General features: G+C 40.9%; 1 protein-coding gene across 1 annotated transcript in view; it reads left to right on the top strand.

Annotated features, from left to right (window-relative positions):
• The first annotated feature begins 1380 nt into the window (after positions 1–1380).
• The window catches only part of LOC144517220 (plasma membrane calcium-transporting ATPase 1-like), a 103507-nt gene continuing 95218 nt past the window's right edge, over positions 1381–9669 (top strand). The window contains exon 1 of the mRNA XM_078249183.1: positions 1381–1912. The gene's annotated coding sequence lies outside the window, so the exon portion shown is untranslated. The remainder of the gene's footprint in view (positions 1913–9669) is intronic.

Raw genomic sequence — 9669 nt, 5'->3', positions numbered from 1 at the left:
GGTCTATACTTCATCACCTTACTTCCTGCTTTGCTCCTGTCATAACTAGCCTACTACGGCCACTAGTGGGCGCCGCCTCTAGAAAGGTAAATACAGGTCGTAATTGCTGCTTGAACAAACAACCTCTGGGAGCGTTTTTCGGGTGGATGGACAGTCTCTTGAAATACATTGCTATCGCCAGATGATTGACAACTTTGTTCGGCTCATTTTCTGTAACCAGTGTAGTATGAAAGCATGGTGTAATTATTTTATTGATCATATTCCAAATATTATAATACATTGAACATGGAAATATTAAACTACGGGTGATCACATTGGAAGAATTATTCCGCTAAATTCACAGCAGAAAAGCACAATGCTATAGCTACTGTGTAAACACACTTTCCGACATTCAGCCAATCATAATGTGTTAGTAGTGATATATGTCATCTGTTAAGGCAGGAGCCTGAGCCGATCTGGCAGGCCGAGCACATCAGGTACCTACACCCATATCTCAAAATACAAGTTTGTTTTTCTTGTAATAGTTTGACTTAATCTCGAAATATTACGCTACTTCTTCTTCCCTAAATATCTAAACTTTTTTGTTCTCTAAATGCTATACAACCTTTTCCTGGATATATGTCTTTTTCATCAATTATTTTGTTTAAAACTTTTTCCTCAATTTATTTTGACTTAATTCTTAAAATCTGCATTGATTTCAAATCACAGTAGCAATCCTCTCTCTAAATATCTTATCTTGGAAAGCCACTTTTTCTTGTTAAAATATCACAATTTGTTGTGATTATTGTTATCAAAATAATGTTATTCTAGACATTTTACAACTTAATCCCGAAAGAAAGATGTATTATCTGACCCTTTCCTGGAAATTTTTACTTTTTTCTTGAAAAAATATTATTTTCATCTTGAAATATGATTACTTTATTCTTGAAATAATATAATTTTAATCTTGACATTTTATGACTTTTTCTTAATGTAGGCTATTTCGACATTATTCTCGAAAGTATCGTCTCCTAACAGTGGCAATCCTTTCTCTTGTAGCCTATCCTAGAAAAATAAGTTTAAAAAGAGCATAGCCTACTAATAGTGTAATGTAATGTAGCTAACAATAAATGAGATAGTATCTCTGATTTGATTCTCTGCAGTGGGCGGATATGTGAGCCACATACATTTCTCCAGAAGAGATCCAGATGTGGATTTTGTTTTTCCTTCTTCTTCCTCTCAAGTTTCCAGGGCTTCAGCCTGGATGTTCACCCCGGGGCTGATGTTCTCGATAGCAAGGGCTCGGTTTTTGCCTGCCTACCTAATTAATTCATAGATCCACCTTAAAAACAGGGTAATCCCGGGCTGGTCCCTCCCTCTCTCGCGGTCTCCAGCACCAGTTCACTTCCCTCTCTCAGTTCCCCCAGCTAGCCAGGAAAAGACGCTGACCCGGACTTTGGCTCTTTTCTCTGGTCCCTGTTTGAATGTATCGGACCCTCCACTCCCACCCACCGCTCTGCAACACAAACATAACCAGTCCTAATTTACTGGATCTGCTCTTTGTTGCCAGAGCCTTTACCCTCCTCTGCTTCTATTCCAGGAGAAAGAAGGAGAGTTATTTCTTCATTTTACCCGGATTGATTTCTGAATGAATCTGGATTGTTTTCCTTCTTGTTGTTGGGCTGCCGCTGCAGGAGCAGAGCTGATGCTTCCACCAATGTAATTACTGTCAAAGAAACCGGTTTAAACGTCGGAACAAAAGGGACGTTGAAGATCTTTTCCCCGACCCGGTCTGTCAACCATTATTCACCACTGCAGTTGTCAAGTTGGAGCCCTGCTGGGAAATGGACAAACCCCTCTAAAGTGAAAACGCTGCTCTGCCTCACCAACACAACCCCAGGACGTGATTTGGACGAGGATCCCCCGAGTGGAGGTAACAGTCTATTCTCTCGTTGTTTTTAAAACTTTAATCACCACAATTCGGATTTCTTTAGAATCACTTGTGACTGAAAGGCGAGACGTCGTTTGTCTGCCGGTGTCCGTTAAAGTGATTTTTAAACGTGTTTTTAATGAGTCTGTCGTGTCCGCACTGCTTAGCATCCGGGTAACGTTCACAACCGCTGTTTCCTTGACACCAACTACAGACACATTTTCCACAGGTGTGAACGCACAACTATTCCGTTAAGCGACATTATAACCTGTATTGTATTTTCCGCGAGATTCATCTTTATAGTGTCTCACAAAACCCCCAGGCACGTTGTCTAACCGTTTTCTTCTCGTCAAACGTCTTGACAGTCAGCTAGGTTACAGCCCCGAAACGTGCCTCTCTCTAGTCTGCAGGCAACGCTGTCTCCATTCACAAATGTAGACGTTAAACGCCAACTTCGCTACATCGCTTTTCGACAAATCAAAACACCCGTTAAGACATAGCCTAACGTTACATTGTGGCATTGTACGATCGTTTAGAAATGACCACATCTATAATAGATCGAATAGCACATAATTTCGATCAAAACATCAACTTTTAGACATGTTACGCAGTGCTCGCTAATCTTTGTCGCCCACAGCTGTGTGTTTTCCAGCCAGGAGACCGTGAGTGTGTATCAGTCAGTAAAGTTATAATTTTAGTAAAGTACGATGTTTGTACATGTACTAGAGGCATGCCGAATTGAAGAGCCGTTTCCAGTGATTCTTAAAAGGGGGTTCAAGATCTATAAAATCTTCATGTCCACTATTTAACGAGGACATGTTATTCAAATGGTCAGATTCTGAATGGCGCAATTGTGACGGGTCTCCCCGGACGACATAACGGCATACCGACTGTTGCAGTGGTTGCGAGGCAGGAATCAGACCGCCTGCGGATGTCTCCCGAGTGTCTGGAAACAGTTTGCTCATAGTCCCTGCCTACAATGTTTTTTGTTTTCAGAGTGATAGCTACTTCCCTTGGTAACAAAAAGAACCCTTGGTCATCCGTAAATTAGGCCTACACGGTCTCTGATCATTTAATACAAATAAAAAAAATGCTTTTTTTTCAGCGAACGCCGGTTTCTGCGGTTGTTACTCCTGTTTCAATATTTAAATGTGTGTATTTCTGGTATGTCCTCACTGTCGTCATGAATGCGGTGCCTTTCAGGACGAGCACGCTGAAGTGGTTTGCCCACATTTAGCGCAAATAAACTAGTACTTCTGCTTTCCAGGCTGTCGTAATTACAGGCGTCAGTGAACGAAGGCGAAGAAGGAAAAAAAAAATCGATACCGAGCTCGGTTTATTTTCATTAACGGGCGTTCAGCTCACGAAGAACCGTCTACGTCATCTGCAAAGATGGGCGGGTGAGCACCAGTAGCAGCGCTGTTCTTTTTTCCCCCCCTCCTCTCCTCTCATTTCATCCATCTCGTTCTCCCCCCTCCCCTCTCTATCTGGGTGTGTCCTGCCTTATTGCGTTAGAAAGGAGGGGGGGATCCCGCGTCTTGGCTCATGGTGACTCCTCAGCTTGTGACCTCCAAAAGAGGGCATTGCTCCTTCTGTTTTCCTCTGCTGCTAATTCACCAAACCGAGAAGCTCTTGCAAAGAAAATGACTTGCAAGGAAAACTTTGTCTGTTTTAGTGAAATAGGTTGAATTTTAGGGGATTTCTGAAGGGAGCCATGGTGCAGAGACTCTGTTGTTTACTGGAAGCCAATGGACAAAATTCCTAGTTTTGATCAAATGTGTTTGTTTTCACTGATGCATGCATTCTATTTAACCAGGTGTGAGTCACCTGGTCTGTCATTAGCTACCAAAACGAGTTTAATTTGAAAGCAGATAATTAGTGATGCAGTGATCTGATGCAGGCTACTGGATCAATATGGAGGCGGAGACCTCCAGTCTTTTTGACAGTTGCAGTGAATCAAAAACTCACTTCAAAAGTTTTTGGTCCCCAGACCTTCATCAGGTTAAATTTAGAGGTGGGTTTAAATAAAGTCAAAAATGTGTTAGATTCTGTTGGATTCCTCACAGGAATGTGCACGTGATGACGACAGGGTTTTGCCAATGAAATGTTTCAGCTGAGGTGGTCTGCCACACAGATCCTGATGCATCTTGTCATGCGATGTTATTGGTAAATGGATAACGGCCTTAACAATAGCTACACTACATATAATGGCATTTGCTGTGAGAAATGGCTCCTCTGCTCTTTAGCAGTAATGGAGGTGGTCTTTACTTCAGGCGAGGCGACAAACATACAGTCGCTATAACTTGAGGTGAAACGATTAGCTGATTAATATAGCTAACAGAAGGATATGAGAAAATATGCCAAACATTTGCGGATTTGCTGCTTTTCTTAAATATCACTGTAAACTTCTTTTAGTTTTGGTCAGTTGGTTGGACAAATCCCTTTGGGCTCAGGATAAACTGTGATGGACATTTGCACTATTTTCTGACATTTTATAGACCAACTATTATACAATGAATTGAGAAAATATCAACAAGATTGATTGATTGCTTGTGGAAATAATTGTTATTTGCAGTTGTGGCTATAAAGCTGAAATTATGCTAATGGAATACGCATAAGACGACGACCAAGTAATCTTCTAGCAGAGAATAAGAAACTAAATTCTTCCTCAAGGCACTTAACGTTTGTTACGTGGATGTAGTGGTTTGTTTCCTAATTTCTTCAACGGTTTGTGAACATTATGATTTGCTAAATGTGACTCTGCTTACTCGTAGACACAAACTGCACCCTGTATGTTTGCTTACCTGCAGCCCGGAGAAGCATAATTCCATCATAACAGTGTGGAAAAACCCTGAAGTCAGCATATGAATGCAAATGAATGACATATTGAATGGACTTCAAAACCAACACCAGACCGGCATTGTGTGGTTTGTGCTGGGTGGGTGTGGTTTCCACTCCTGTCTTTCAGCTTTCCTTTTATTGGTTAGCTTTTAATGTGAAAAATCCACAGGAAGTGTTAAGTACCATTTTGTAGTAAAGCTACAGGTAATGCCAAACCCTCAGTGTTTATTTACCTTTAGCGACTTGTCTTTATTTGCTTGTGCTTGTTATTTAAGACTGCCATTATTTGAATACGGAATTTTGTACGAGCGTTGAACGTACAAATTAGGGTTGCAACTGACGATTATTTTCACGATTATTCGATTAGTTGTTTGGTCTATAAAATGTCAGAAAATGGTGAAAAATGTAGCCTGACAAGCCAGACCCACATCAAGATGTTGGGTCTGGGAACTCACCATTGGCAGGGCTCAATCCGAGGGGCAAGATAAACGGTTGTCTTTCAAATTCCCTCTGCACGCAATAGGATAGCGCTACAACCAGGCAGAGCAACGCTAGTTGATAGATTCAACTTTTGGCGTATCCGGTCGGCAAAACTCCGAACACATCTTCCTTTTTTCTTCAGTGCTGTTCTTTGTTCTTTTCTCAAAGAAAAGTTTAACTCCAAGTCTTCCAGAAGACCGCTGTTCCCAGCAGCAGCAGCAGCCATAAGCCCGCCCACTGACTCTGTACACGATGTGATTGGCCTGACCAGAGTTTGGTTTTTCCAGCTCGCAAGCCAACGGAGAGTGCCTAGACCCCCCTGGCTGCAAATTAAATTTGCTGCCGCTAGGGTGCGTCTAGATTTCTAGGCTATGAAAGCCCAAGACGGCGTCCTCAAATGTCTTGTTTGGGCCACAACTATCAAATATATTCAGTTTACTGTCACAGAGGAGAGAAGAAACTAGAAGACATTCACATTTAACAAGCTGGAATCAAAGAATTTTTACTTTTGTCTTAAAACATTACTCAAACCGACCAATCAATTATCAAAATAGTTGCAGATTAATTTGAGTTGACAACTAATCGATTAATCGATTAGTCTTTGCAGCTCTAGTACAAATATCAGCTTTGTAATAGACTGGCGACCTGTCCAGGTGTAACCCAGTATGTGCTGGGATTGGGTGCAGCCTCAGGCACCCTGCACAGGATGAGGGATAGTTATAGATTATAGATGGATGGAGCCACTGGTGGTCCAACATTTCATTACATGCTGCTGAAATGATCCTAATAAATAATGCCTGTTAATAATTACTGCTTTCACTCCGATGAACCTCCCGGCAGAGGACATCCAGTCAGGTTTACCTGCACACAGATACTGTAAGTGTCCTGTTTGTGTCTGGAGCTGCGGCTGAGGTTCTGATGACCACAGGAGGTGACTTATGCTGACGCAGTGTGTCTGTCCTCTTAATGTCCCGTAGGAGGTTCAGGCCTCTTCAGCATCTTATTTTTATTTTTTTACAGCCAGTTGGATTCTTTACTGAAGAAGGCTCTGCGTAAACCCGAGGTGTCACTCTCACCTCTGTTACGTGTTAGCCACTCTCCAGGTAGTTTTACTGTAGAGTTAAAGGTAAACCACTCGCTCCGTAATGGTGTGATATACAATTATTGTTACTGAACACTAAATGTATGTGTTTTATGATGAAATAGACAAAATTAGAAAAAGAAAAGACACGCATCCTTATGCATTTAGTTTTCCCAGCTGTACCAAACTCACACCGATCCGTGACTCCTAAACCCCGGGTATGAACTGAACCGTGACTTGTGTGTACCGTTACACCCCTAACCCCAGATGATGTGATGCGTGGTTGCAGTGAATTGGGGGCGACTGAGGCTGTTGTCTTTGAAGAAACCGGTCGCTGTGTTTCCCCTTGGCTGATGACTATCTCCCTGTGTGATTGTCAAATGTTGGTTTCAAACTGGCAGCTCTATAAAAGCTCTCTTTCTGTGACTCTAAATCTGCTGTTCTGAAGTGATTACTATACTGTAATGTACAGGTTACGTATTGTGCCATTGCATCAGATGTACCTCTAGGTATTAACACAGCTTTCATATGCATATGTGGTTTTCGAAGTGGAAGTGGGTTTGAAGAGACAATACCTCAGAACAACCTGCTACACTGACAACGAGGCTGCAAAGAGTGTTAACTGTGACGTTAGTGATTCAGACTCCCCAGATGGAGTCTCAACCACCTGGAACAGATCGAAGCGGCCTGAGAACAGTTTGCTCCGTCACTGCTGAACTCTGAACTGTAGGGAATGTATGAATGAAGAGAGATGCTTTGTAGCATACTGAGCTACTTTTCAGTTCATATTAATATAATGGTAACATATCTTGTCTTATGTTTTTACTCTGCTAAAGCAGCATGGCGGCCCAATGGTTAGCACTGTGGCCTCACAGCAAGAAGGTTCTGGTTTCGAATCCATGTTTGCGTGGGTTTCCTCCGGGTGCTCCGGTTTCCCCCCCGCCATCAAAAAAACATGTACTAGGTTCTCCACTCAGATCTGGAGTTGGTCCCCGGGCACTGTAAATGGCTGCCCATTGCTCCCTTGAGGGATGGGTTAGATGCAGAGAATGAATTTAGCTATGTGTATGTGACAAAGTACCTTTACCTATATGCATTTTATTTGAAGAAACTCAGATCTTTTTATTGCACTCCGGTTTAATGTTTAGGTCTTCACATTTTGTCAGTTTTTATAATTAGCCTGAAGAGACGATATTTAATGCAACTTGTACTGTATTACAGTTGGAATGACAAACTTGATAACTGTAGTGAGTCAAAGCTGTCTGTTACTGACCCCAGCATTTTAAAGACATGTTCTTTTAGAAATCTTCCCATTAAAATACTGTATGTCATCAGAATCAGTTTAATTACCAAGTAGGTTTTCACATACAAGGAATTTGCCTTGGTATTTTGGTGCATAACGGTAAATTTAGTACAGAAAGGGGGGGAAAAAAGAAAACAAGTACTACAGAAGTCAGGAACCATAAATATTGAACAGAAAAATAATGAACTATATGAAAAAAATAAAACCCATGTCCAATGTATCTGTAACAGAGATGACTCTCTGCATTGACATCATTGCAAAACCGCATGTCGGCAGTCTTAATCAAATCCTCCATCATGTATAAGTTGAGGTGAAACTGTGATAGACATTTGTCCCCCTTTCCTAACATTTTGTGGCGCAAAGGATTATTGGATAGGTGTAAAGGATAACCTCCGGCGCTGCGTGGACACCATACAGTCCTACACCTACAGAGACACCTGACACCTGAATGGGCTGAGCAAAACACACTGGACGTTATGCTGGTGTCGAAAAAATAAATAATAAAATATGACTAAAAATAAAATGTAGTGAAATGTGGGAACCCCTCTGCAAGCCAAATCCCTGCCCGTGAACCAGATCCAGTAGCACACACTTTGTCTCTTATGTAAGTCCACATCAATTATTAAAGGCTCAGTCCTATATTTAAGATATGGAAGCTCTCTGCTCAACTGAGCCACGTTGTTTGTGGTTTTAATAGAGCTGTTGGCCTTTATCATTATTTTATAACCCTGCTGGCAGAAAAGGGTTCACCCCAATTTCAATGGAGAACTGCTGAAATATGCCCCTGTGTAATGTTATTTATTAATGAATGAATGAATGAATGAATGAAGCACTTAATTAATCCCTAAATGGGGAAATTAAAAGTGTACGCTCTTGTAAATTGTAGGCCTAATCCTAAATGTCAATTTTTCGAAAGTCTCATTTAGAATAAAAACCTCTTTTTCAAGACTTTGCGGGTCAAGATAGGCAGCAATAACAAGTTACAGACGGAAAACAAGATAGAAAATACAAAACATGCACATCCGAAATTAGTTTGTGTGTGTTAGGACTTGGGCCATTGGTTGAATACCGGCTTTCATTTGAGAATTTACATAAACCATGGCTATGGAAAGGGACAGAAGTTAAACCGACAAGTTCTCCAAATTGTCTGCAGAGGTCTATTTCGACAAATTCAGCTCGAGTTAGACACAATTTCATGTTACTGCAGCTTCAGGTCAGGATATTTTCCTGAAATATATTAATTGCTTTATCACGTTAATGTAAGATTTGGTTTAGATACTCCAATTTCAATGATACACTGATTATAAATGTATGCTCATAATTTTGTCTTTGTTTTATGCCATCTTACATGCACCAGTAGAATGTGCAACACATGCACATTTAAGACCTCTTTAGTGCTGTACAATATATGTTAAAGTGCAGGTAACCATAGCAACAGCAGTACTGACGCTTCATGCTCCCTTACTGGTGGAAGTAATCTAACTCAAATGTTTGATTTCATTATCACATTAAGTACAACTTGCAGTAAAACGGGAAGCTAACACCTTCAAGTGGTTAACCATCCTTTACAGCCACGCTTGAGTTTATATTTTTTTTCTATCCGTGTTGGTCGACACAAGCAGCATGTCCTGTTTTGTACACCACATTCAAATGAAGTGGAAAACGCGCCTATGTGACAGACTGTTCAGGTTCTCATGTGTTAACATGAGGCCCAAAAAAAAAAAAAAAAATCATGTGATGCAGCTGTGTGATTCCAAATGTCATAAGGGTGCGGTTGCTTGGTGACTTCATGCATCCTCCCATCTGCAATATGAACATACTGAGATCATAAGAACTAATAACACAGATGAATAATGAAAACTGCAAGAAGTAAGGAAAATAAAACAACAGAGGGAAAATAAAACTCACCATAACGACAAGGCTATAAGGGATATCCAGATCATAGAAGAATATAAATGATAAAGCAAAAATATGATGTGTGTGTGTGTGTGGCTATTATCATATTCATTTGTCATCATTATATGTTCATGATCTGAAATCCTAAAGGAGTGTTTC

Source organism: Sander vitreus, chromosome 4 (assembly GCF_031162955.1).
Source record: "Sander vitreus isolate 19-12246 chromosome 4, sanVit1, whole genome shotgun sequence".
NCBI classification, from domain to species: Eukaryota; Metazoa; Chordata; class Actinopteri; order Perciformes; family Percidae; genus Sander; species Sander vitreus.
Note: the sequence above shows the minus strand (reverse complement) of the source record. Positions and strands in the feature narration are given on the sequence as shown.